This window comes from Phascolarctos cinereus, unplaced genomic scaffold (genome assembly GCF_003287225.1).
Source record: "Phascolarctos cinereus isolate Bilbo 61053 unplaced genomic scaffold, phaCin_HiC Scaffold_2;HRSCAF=192, whole genome shotgun sequence".
NCBI lineage: Eukaryota > Metazoa > Chordata > Mammalia > Diprotodontia > Phascolarctidae > Phascolarctos > Phascolarctos cinereus.
Genome location: NW_027555625.1, coordinates 215,385,183 through 215,394,866, shown reverse-complemented (window position 1 = coordinate 215,394,866; position 9,684 = coordinate 215,385,183).

Here is a 9,684-nt window from a genome sequence, read left to right as displayed (position 1 = left end):
CCTACAGTCAGAAACCAGGAAGGAATTTACCAGCTCAGTTATTATGTACGGTAGAGAGAAACCAACCCAGTTACACTGAGGAGACAAACCAACTAACTAATCTATATTCTAGAGAGGGCTCCTGAATGTGGTTGCAGGGTTCAATCTGGCCCCTAGGTCTCTGGTCAGTTTCTTCACAGGGAAGGATAATGGGTAGAATGCATGGGTTGGAGGTTATTGGCAGCCAAGGGTTTAGGGAAACAAATAGCTACTGGTTCCGTCAGCAGGAAGCTGGGCTGGAACCATTCCTCTGCCAGCATTGCCCATGTAACAAATCAATCCTGACGGCTGTGATGAATTGAACGTCAAGCTTGGTGAATCTTCCTTTCAGGGGAAACTTGATGCGAGGCACGAGAGGGAGTTGCAACAAAGGCAATAATCATTTTGATCATTTCATTTGGCCCAAGGATTCTTGCTGGGAAGGGAGCATTTTGTTCCGAAGTCTCCCAAATGACTAGTTTAAAAGCAGATTGGAGGCTGGAGGGCTAATGTGGCTGAGCCCCTTGTCCTCAAAGTCACTCCCTATGAAAAGCAATGTGGTGTTCTCCAAGACCCAAAGGCAGAGTGGAGGGGGGACCAAGCGCAGAGAGAAGCATTGGACTGCTGAAGTTTTTCCGAAGCCGATCAAGTATTAGCAGGTGAGAACCTTCTCCCCAACGGGCCCTGGTGCTACTAGTAGTAACACTAAATGGGATTTTAGAGTTTGGGGAAAAACAAAAAACAAACAAAAAACCTAGTTCAACTCCATCTGCATTTGCCAATTAATAAAAACAAAACTGAGGCTCTCTTGGTAACCGGTTTTCAAAGATACTGCTTGTTAGTGGCAGAGAGGGAAAGAACTATACCTTAAGTCCAGTGAAGAAATCGGACATGTTTTAGCCTGGAGAAGGCTGGGTGGGGAGGAGAGGGGAAAGAGAGAGAGAAGTATCTAAAGAACTGACATATCAAGGAAGGATTTGATTTGTTCCGTTTGACCCAAGAGGGCAGAACCAGGAGGAATGGAAGGAAGTTGCAAAAAAGACAAATTTAGGCTTAAAGTTGGGAGAGAAAAAACAACAACTTCCAAATGGAGCAGTCCAAAAGTGGAAAGGACAGCCTCAAGAGGTGGTGGGTTCTCTCCCTTAGAAGTCTTCAAGCAGAAGACAGGCATTCATTGGTCAACTATGTTATATCACCCTGGCTTTCACTGGCCAACAATAGGCCCTGGGCCAACTCCAATTTGTTCTTGTTTGGGACCTGATTGGCTCAGAGTGAATGGAAATTGCAATTGTTTCTATTTTGGCTAGAAACCCTGAGGGTCTTCCCCTCCCAGACTGATTTTTTGGTTTTTTGATTAGCCTTAATCACTGAATGAGTGCTGCCTCAGTCAAACTAATTGTTAAAGACCTTAACTTAAAAAGGCCAAAGTCTCCCACTGCATCCTAGGCCATCTCCAGTCGTGCTGATCTGTATCTTGTCACTGGACCCAGATGACTCCAGGGGACAAAGTGAGGCTGGTGACTGTGCACAGCCCTCCCTCACTTAAATTCAATTCACTTGCATGTCATGGCACCCCCTCTCTGATGTCATGGTCCTCTTTGAGAAATAAGAGCAAGAGGCAGCTAGGTGGCGCAGTGGATAGAGCACCAGCCCTGAAGTCAGGAGGACCTGAGTCCAAATCCGGCCTCAGACCAAACACTTGACACTAGCTGTGTGACCCTGGGCAAGTCACTTAACCCCAGTTGCCTTAAAAAAAAAAAAAGAGAAATAAGAGCACACAACAACAGTGTTATAGTGGAGATTCCTATGAATTGGCTACTGAGCCCCCTTCACCTCTCAAATTCTGGGACTCTTCTGTCCTAATTCCTAAACCATCTTGTGTTTTTTTGTTTGTTTGGCAGTTGGGGTTAAGTGACTTGCCCAGGGTCACACAGCTAGTAAGTGTCAAGGGTTTGGTCTGAGGCCGAATTTGAACTCAGGTCCTCCTGACTTCAGGGCTGGTGCTCTATCCACTGTGCCACCTAGATGCCCCTTTGTGTTTTCTTCTACGTCACAATGGTCTCCCTCAGAGTGAGGTTGCTTTTCACTTGGCTTCCTGTCAAGAAAAGCAGGTGAAACTAGGGCTAGAGATGGTAAAGGTGAGGATGTAGAACCGAAGGCCAAATCAGAGGCAAAAACCAAAGGCCAGGAATCCCCGTCCTGACTTAGCAATTGAGGCAAGCTTCCACTGAGATGGAGACTTCACGTGCCAGAAGTCCTTGCAGCCCAAAGACAAAACCAATAGAGCCAAACTGCCTCCTATTCCCCCAAATTCTCTCAGCTTTCGAACCAAAAGCAGAAGTTCCTCTAGCAAAGGAGTTCTTAATGGGAGATCTGTGGATTTATTTTTAAAAATATTTTGATGATAGAATTTCAGTATAATCAGGTTTTTGGTAAACCTATATATTTTATGCATTTAAAACATTACTCTGAGAAAGGACCTATAAGTTTTACCAGACTACCAAAAAGGTCTATGACATACACACAAAAGGTTAAAAATGCCTAATTTAGACAAACCCTGTCTAAATACCCAATAAATCAGTCAACAAGCATTTTATTGTGTCTACTGTGTGCCAGGCAACACCTTCTCTGTCCACCCTCTACTGTGAACTCTGGAATCCAGCAACACTGGCCTCCTTGCCATTCCTGGAACAAAATACTCTATCTCTCAACTCTGGACTTTTCCACTGACTGTCCCTTATACCTGGAACATTCTCCCTCCAGGCTTCCTTGGCATCCTTCAAGTCCTGTCTAAAATCCCGTCTATAGGAAGTTTTTCTTGATTCCCCCTTAATTCTGATGTCTTTCCTCTATTCTTTATTGCAAATTTATCATGTGTATGTGTTTTCAAGTATTTTTTTTTGAATGTTAACTCTTCCTTATATTGTGAGTCTCAGTAGGGACTGTCTTTTACCTTTCTTTGTATCCCCAGAACTTGACACATAGTAGGTGCTTAATAAATATTTATTGACTGACTGCAGGCAGATGCAAAAAAAAAAATAAAGAATGAAAGAGGCCCTGCTCTTAAGGACCTTACATTGTATGAGGGGAAAACATATCTTAACAATGTCCATAAAATTTAAAACATGCTGTATTGCAGAGTGACATATTAATATTATGATCATTTTATTCTCCTCTTCCTAACATTCAGTGTGGCTCAGAAAATGGTCCTGGAACCAGGAACTATTCTACTATTATGCCTTTATTTCTGGTATTTGACAAATTGTTGCACATGTAGATAAAATGACCAATTTTCATAATTGAATGAAAGTACTGGGATTCAGATAAACCTTCTACAGACTTACTGAAATCATCATTGAGACAATTGAACACAAAGGACAATGGGGACAATATGTACTTCTTTCTTTTGCTATATAGGTTTGGCTTCTGCTAGGTCTCAATAATTTGAAATCTTTACATTTTATGTAGTCAGGAAGTTATAAGTAGCCAGTATGACAACGTCTATTAAAATCTTTCTTTTGAAATGTTTTATTGATCTTTTTATGTAAAAATCATTCTTAAATGTTTGGGCCATTATGGCTGGGAGATTATTGGTGATAATTTTAAATCTGATATTCTACCTCAAGTCCAGTTTATTTGTTGAACTCTCAAGGACATTTTGAGGCTTTTATTTGTGCAAATGAATGAATGAAGTATTTGTTAAGTGCTTACCATCTGCAATTCTGTGGGAGAAGAGCTAAGGCTAAAAATAGGAAGAAATAAAAAAGACAGTTTCTGATCTAATGGAGCCCATGTTTTAATGGGTGAGACAATGTATATGGAAAGTTTCAGCTGCCAAGTCAGATGGAAAATTCTCCTGGTCCTTAGGGTGCAGCTATGAAGCAGACGGCAACACTTCTTTATTCTTTATTTTCATTTCCACTGATAAAATAATATCAGTTTCTGATATCGGACCATTTGGCAGTGTCAAGGATTTTGATGACAAGAACTTTCTTTTCTGGGTCTTCAGTAGCTGGGGCTTATGTATTTTCCTTTAGTTTATGAAGACATAATAGCTTCTGAGTCATTGTTTTGCAGCTTTCAGAGATAATGTCTAACAGCTCCTACTGTTCTCTTGCAAATTCAACATTGATCAATAGCTTTGTGCTTTTTAAGAATAATCTTTTTTTCAGTTTCTAGAATAAAGACTTGATACTCTTCCACTTCTGTAAATATTTGACTCTTAGCCATTTGACTCTTCTTTCTGTATTATTATTATTATTATTATTATTATTATTGCTGTTAACTCCTTATTCTCCTCTTTTTTTTCTTTTTATGGGATTCAGAAGACAATGAAGCAGGGGAGGGGGAGAAAGGAGAAATGAACATTTGTATGGTACCTACTGTGGGCCAGGCACTGTGCTCAGCACTTTATATATATTGTCTTCACACAAGAACCCTAAGAGGTAGGTGTTATTTTCATACCCATTTTACAGTTGAGGAAACAAGTAGAGGTCACACAGCTAGTAAATGTCTGAAGCTGACTTGAATTCATTTTTCTAACTCCAAGCCTAGCATTGTATATCAACTGCTCTGGATAGCTGCCTATCCAGAGTTACACTTTTAAACGTAATATTTTGTGTACTGTTATGCAGGTGGATAAAATGAGCATCTTTTATAACTGAGTAAATGGAATTCAAGCACATCTTCCATAGACTTACTGAAAGTATCTTTGGTAACACCTCTTGTGTCAGACAGGATGGCAAGGATGAAATAAACCTCATCCTTTCCCCACTGGCTTTAATTGGCTTTTAATAACAGCTTTAATTTCTTTCTCTAAGTCTCCATATTTTGGAAGCTTTTTATGCCGTGGTTTGGAGGTTATGTGTTCAATGTGTCAGTGTACAGTGCATAGAACATTTAAAGAATTCTTAAATTTTTGTGGATCAATGTTATGTCTGAGAAGCTGCGGGTATCATCTCTGTCTGTAATGATGATCTAATTTCTCTAGAATGCATTTGCTGAATTCTCAAAAATATTTTAGGATTCACATTTGTAGTATGAAGTTTCGTTGTCTGGTGGTTTATAAAAGACTGCAGCTTCTGGGATAGAATTCTAACCACCTGATCACATCTTTCTAGGTATTCAGTAAATGCTGAGTTTTTATCACCTGCAGTGATATACTATGCTGTTTCTACCACTTCATTTCATAATCTGCATTGATCAGCAAGTCTAAGTTCTTTAAGGATAATCTTTCTGCTATATTTGATGTCAATAACTCGATCCAGCATTGCTGTTCTGAAATCCTCCTCTCTATAAACAAATTTGAATAACTCAGGCATTTATTTGTTTGATTTTCCTTTGTAACAGTATATTTGGTTAAGTTCATGTGAGTGTTGCCTATGAAATGCCTTATGATTCCACTCTTAGATTTGTAGCCTCTCCACAAGTTCTGTTCAAAGATGAACCACTTTTGGTTATGTTCAACAAATCCAGTAATATATACCTGTTGTTAGGCAGCTAGGTGTCATAGTGGATAGAGTGCCAGGTCTGGAATCAGGAAGACCTAGTTCAAATCCAGCCTCAGACACTTACTAGCTAACTTACTAGTAACCTTTTTGCCTCAGTTTCCTCATCTGTAAAATGAGCTGGAGATGGAAATGGCAGACCACTCCAGTATCTTTGCCAAGAAAACCCCAAATGGTGTCATGAAGAATCTGACATGACTGAAAAATGACTAAACAACAAAATACCTGTTGTTAATTTTTACTATTGCTTTGTAAAATAATGTCTGTTTATTCCAGAAGAATTTCTATAATTTAACTAGTTTATTGTGGGCTATACATCCTCTTTCTCTTTTTGATAAGGTAATATCAACCATTCTAAAGTTGCCTTGGGGTAATGAATTTTCTTTTATTGATATTGTTTTTTGTTTGGACACATTCTAAAACCATGTTGCTCCATTTTACCATGCCAAAGTGATGCATTAAAATCAGTTTTGTGTAGATGCTAATTTTTCTAAATGTCTTCTTCTCAAGCTTTGATTTCATGATTTCAGTCTCAACATGCAACGCCTCAGCTTTCTCTTGTTTGATGTGTTCTGCCTGGCGAAGACCAAAGTATTTATAAGTATCAGTTTCATCTACTCATTCAATTTGGCCTCCAAATTCAAGGTCAAAGTTTCTATTCTTCTCTGGCACATATCTAAAAAAAACCCTGATTCTTAATAAGTTTAAATGAAAATAGGGGCAGCTAGGTGGTCCAGTGGGGAGAGCACTGGCCTTGGAGTCAGGAGGACTTGAGTTGAAATCTGGCCTCAGACACTTGCCACTTACTAGCTGTGTGACTCTGGAAAAGTCACTTAACCACATTGCCTAACAAAAAACAAAAAAAAAGTTTAAATGAAAATAGTTGAAGTAGATGTTTAATACATGCTTTTCAAAAAAGTCATATAATCTGATGTTTTTCATGTACATATTATTATGTTTTGGTATGACTCACTCTTAGACCTGAAAGTCACGCTCAACTCTAATCAGGAATGATGATAATATATTTAAGGCTAGACAGAACCATAGTTGGCTTTTCTAGTCGCTGTGGAAAACACTACATATTTTGTTATTTGGTTTTTGTCGTTATTATATTAGTGGTATGTTTTAAAGAGAAAACAACTTTCTATATGGACATCAAATACTTTAGCATTCTCACTATGATTTTATTTTATGTATTTGTAATACATGTCCAAGCCACTAGGGTAAGGCCAAGTCAAAGGTTTTGTAATAATTTAAAAAATGGTCTAAATGTTATAAATATTTTGGATGAGTTATCTAATAATCACCAATTTGATAATAAGTTGTTCTTTATAGTTCTGGGATTTTTTGATAGTCTTTTTGCTCCTCTACCACTTTTATGTAAATATGTATTATATATATTAAATGATACAAGCTGTGAATGTTTTGGATACAGTAAATAAATATGTAAATGGCCTATATTTGGAGAGGACATCGATGTTCTTATCTTTTGGTAACAAATATGTGCTGCCTTCTGTTAAGAAAGATGGCATCAGGCTTGAATAAGACAGAAAACTGGTAAAGTGCCTTGTAACTCATGTATTACTGTGAAGCATTTGAGCCAATCGCTGTGAATCTTATAATGGCCTGTCACTTTTCCAGTAAAGAGAGGCTAGAGTTTCAATCCTCTCCCTCCCTTGATGTAACCATTTTTGTCGTTCATTATTTTAAGGGTACACAAGCTTTCTGTTTCATGTTTGATCCAACTTGCTAGATTTCTTTCAACCATGTAGAAGACCAGAAATACCCTGCATCGTCCTTTTTTCCTAATGGTTTTTCATCTACTCTAATTTCTTCACTTCTCAAATCTTAATAGCACAAAATTTGCTTTTTGTTTGTTTGTTTATGTTGACTTACTTATTTTGTTACGTGAATTGGTTTGACTTATATTATTGTCCTAACCTCTTGGCTTTGCCTTTGAATTGTTGATTTAGAGAATCAAGAATTTCTGACCTACTTCTGTTTTCTAGATTCCATTCCACGTGTTGCTTTTTTGTTGCCTTTGATCAGAAAATGTGGTACTCAAGTTTTCTACTCTCCATGCTGGTTAGCTATTGATATGTCTTTCCATAAGTCTATTATACTTTTCTTAATCTACTTCTGCCTGTACCTAGGAGTATTCTTAGATAGCTTAACCTTTCCTCCTATGGTCACTACTATGACAATGGCTTCAACACATGTACAGGCCCTAAAACATTTTTATGCTTTCTATTAAATACCATGGGGGAATAAATTTATTAATAATGGGTATAGCAGATATCAACTTTTTTGAATTGTTGTTTGTGTATAGTTATTTGTAATCTATCTATCTATCTATCTATCTATCTATCTATCTATCTATCTATCTATCTATCTATCTATCATTGAACTTTCCAAGGAGATTTTCAATATTCCACCTCCTTTTCAAACCATAAAATATATTGGTATTATTTTGTCATTTATTTCATTATTAGGTAAGACTTCTCAAATCCTTCTGGTTTTTCAACTTTTACCTTTTATGATTTAATTAACTTCTCAATGAATGCTCTTCTATCATATAATCTGCACTTAGGAATTAAGTTCTTTTTTAACATTGCCATGTACTGATCAGCAATACATTGTTGTGTAACTTGGAACTGTGGATATAACTGATAAAGAATAAGTAGAAAGGCCTTGCCTATACTCCCGTGATCTAATTCTAGGTTGATTATGAAGTAGTAGATAAGTACTAATATCTTCAATCTCATGTGTACTTGTGGGTGGCTCACTTGGGTTCTAGCACCATCTACATCAAAGAATTTCTTCCAGGTAGGTAGGTTTGAGCATTTTTGATCTGTTCTGATGTATCTCACTTTCTTTCAGTACCAGAACACAAAGCACCACCACTTGGTCCATTGACTACTGTGTCACACTAGTCATCCTGAAGGTCTGAAGGTTCTGAACAGGGTCAACTCACAATGCCATCCTATCTATGTCCTAGATTCACTGAGGCAAGTTAGGACTGGATCCAGAGTCAGGAAGACCTGAATTCAAATCTGGCTCAGACACTTAATTTATGTGCCCCACACAATGTAACAACTACAGACAGAAAAGTTCAGTATGGTTTGCAGCACAAGGGCTGGTCCTGGTCAGCATCATCAATGGGATAAAAACAGGCTCCACTGTGGTGTACAATTGGCAGAGATAGATAGATAGATAGATAGATAGATAGATAGATAGATAGATAGATAGATAGATAGATAAATAGATGGATACACATATATATATCCGTCCATTGTGTCAATATCTGTATATAGATATCTATATGTGTGTATATATATGTATATCTGTCAATGGTATACCACATATATATATATCTGTCAATTGTGTGTATATATATACATATATAGTCATTTCTGTATATATGTAACATTGTATTTATACATATATATGTATTTTATCTGTATACCTATATATGTATCAGCTACTAGAGGGGCAGCTAGGTGGTTTGAACCCAGCCTCAGATACTTACTTGCTGTGTGACCCTGGGCAAATCATTTAAGTTGTCTGCCTCAGTTTTCTCAACTGTAAAATGAGGGTAATAACAGCATCTACCTCTCAGAGTTGTTGTGAAGATCATGGGAAATAATATTTGTGAAGCACTTAGCACAGTGCCTGAGACACAGTAGGTGCTTAATAAAGCTTTTCTCCTTCCCTTCCTGCCTTCCTTCTAGCAACTGCATCATCTTGTCTTGAGTGGTAAGCCCATCAGAGGCATTGCCAGAGCCCAAGTGGCAGATATTTCAGGGTGCCAGCCAAACCGTAGTGGCTTCCATAGTGGTTTCAGGGCGCTCAGTCTCTTCTTTGTTACTCTAGCCAGTGTTCCCTAACTCTCCACCACAACATAGATGATGGGCTGGCTCTGAGGGAATTGTAATTATTATTACAAAGGATTCCCCAGAGGGTGATAATGATGCCTGGCATTTACATAGCATTTTAGGGTTTGCGAAACACTTTACACAGGTTACATTGTGTCACCCTCTCAATGTGATGGATTCAAAATTAGGCTAGATCGCCATCTAGTGGTGCCTAGTTATAACAGATGATTGAATCGATGAGTGAAAGGCAGTGGCTGCCGTTCAACCCAAAAAGCATTTATGAA